The sequence below is a fragment of the Triturus cristatus genome, chromosome 11, assembly GCF_964204655.1.
Source record: "Triturus cristatus chromosome 11, aTriCri1.1, whole genome shotgun sequence".
NCBI lineage: Eukaryota > Metazoa > Chordata > Amphibia > Caudata > Salamandridae > Triturus > Triturus cristatus.
The window spans coordinates 198,827,823-198,830,176 of record NC_140594.1 but is presented as its reverse complement, the minus strand read 5'-3'; the positions used below and the strand labels follow the sequence as shown (position 1 = coordinate 198,830,176).

General features: G+C 42.6%; 1 non-coding gene across 1 annotated transcript; it reads right to left on the bottom strand.

Annotated features, from left to right (window-relative positions):
• Positions 1–1,213: 1,213 nt before the first annotated feature.
• On the bottom strand, positions 1,214–1,319 carry LOC146783898 (U6 spliceosomal RNA). Its single transcript, XR_014971387.1, has one exon. It is a non-coding gene; the product is annotated as a U6 spliceosomal RNA (small nuclear RNA).
• Positions 1,320–2,354: the final 1,035 nt, after the last annotated feature.

Below are 2,354 nucleotides of genomic sequence, written 5' to 3'. Positions count from 1 at the left end.
TACTTCACAAACATATCATAGAAGCTGCTCTGATATCACTGAACCCATGGACCACCCTACAACCATAGGAGCTTCAAACAAATAGAGGCCCATCATAATGGTACCCCACCCTTTGGGTACTCATGTACAATCCACTAACACAAGGCCAGTTTGAGCGCTGGTGGCACCTGGTGCACCAATCTATTCGCGCCCCCCCCCCCATGACCTCTTCCTTCCCTGATTCTCTCACTGCCACCCGCAAAAGTGCCCCTCATCTGTCCATACATATAATTAGTTCTAAAGCTCTGGTAAAGGCTGGCTTTACTAATCTACTCACCTACCCACAAAAAATACAGATCTGTTTAAAGAGTCAAAACTGCAACTAGAAAAAAATATGATCTCTTTCTCTGGCAGGAACATTAATCAAAGGAGTTTTCTTGACATTTTTATTGCTGCCTGAAAGATGGAAACACAAGGAACTCTGGATCAGGTGCTTTTAAATCTTAAGTTATTGCAAAACACAGCGCCCTCTCCCTGAGGCCAGTCCCGCCCCAAGTCAGTGCCCAGTTCGCCCACACCAGCCGCACTGCCCTACAGCTGGCCCAGGACTCACAACACCTACAACTCAGGGAGCTAAGGGATCCAGTCATGACAAACTAGGCAGAACTACACAAGTTAGGTCGGTAAAACGTGGTGTACCCAATAATTAATTATTGGCTGCCACTAACTGTAGGTCAAGTCATGGCCTGCTCATTACAGATCAAAGGAGAACTACTTAGAGTGTACTCCTACTGCCCGACAGAGGCTGGCATGATATGGATAAGCAAGATTCAGAACATGTTAAGCACCTCTCAGGGACGCCTGGCATGGGCCTGCTGCACGAGAAAACATTCTGGGTTGGTCAAAATGAGAAGCAAAATGGCACATAACTGCCCACTGTATCCCCCGGGTCGCACTTCTGATCCACTTGACACTCTTAAAAATGTATAGCTCCATTGTGTACAGCCATGACAATTACATCAACAATATTGCAGCATGGCTAATTGTTGAACTAAAGGAATACACAGCGAAGTAGGAATTATTTTATTCTTTCAATTGACATATAAAATCACAGAAAAATCAGTATAAGAAAAGGGTTAGCCGCCACCTCAGGTGTTCAAAAACACAAACAAGGATCATACTGTGCTTTCCTTGTGGAGATAAAAAAAAGATTTGCAACGGAGAAAAAAAGGAAGAAAAACATGAAAACCTCAGAAATGTGCAAGCCATCCTTGCGCAGGGGTAACGCTTTTGTTTCCGTATCAGGCAAATGTTATGATATGTGCTGCTGAAGTGAGCACAGAAAAACCAAAGCTGCTATATTATGTGTAACTATCAGACTTTTTTTAAAATAAGATGTATATCTGAAACAGAAATTGTAGTTTGTACACTCGGCATTAGAACTCTTTGCTATATTTTGGGCATAGAAATATGTACTAGAAAAAGGTTTCCTTAAGTACATTAAGAGTGGAGCATCATGGATGTGCAAATACTGCTAATGAGATTACTCCCTCGCCTAGGATTGCCTTGGAGCACACATATCATGTAAGCATGCCAGACATAGAGAAGGGGCTATCGCTGAGGTGCTATATTGTGTTGTATTGTAGTTGCATTTAAATAGCGCTTACAACCCCTGATGAGGCGTCGAAGCACTTTTTCAGCGAGTAGAACGCTCCTCCGGAACCAAAAAAGGATTAGTGGTGAATTTGTCTGGGGAAATATGAAATGAATTTGAGTGGTGTAAATGTTAGTCTTTTATTTGGATTGAAAAGGACAGTGGAGGGATTTCAGTGTGAAGGGTTTGAATTTATATAGTGCTTGCTACCTCTGATGAGGTGTTGAAGCGCTTTTTGGCAGGTAGCACACTACTCCAGAACCCAAATAGGATTAGCGGGGAATTAGTATAGGGAAATATGAAATACATTTGAGTGGTGGACATGTTAGTCTGTTATTTGGATTGAAAAGGAATGGTGGAGGGGTAGAAGAGGGAAGGGTCTAGAAAGTTTTTTTTTGTTGGAGTTTATAAGAGTAGGAGGGGCTTTGGGATGAGTAAAGTGGAGATGGAGGGCGGAAGAGTCAGAGGGAAGGGTTTAGAAAGGCTTGTTTGGGAGATCTGAATAGTAAAAGAGGTATGAGATGATGCAAGGAGGGTTATAGGAAGGGTGAGTCTAGAAAGGGTTATTTTGGGGATCATAGTAGTCGTATGGGTTTTGGGATGAATGAGAGTGTGGAGGTAAAGGATATATTGATAGAGGTATCGGGTGAGAAAGTATATATTGATATACTGGTGCCATCTATCTTGGAAACGGACATGTTCTGGCTGAAGCATGAACACA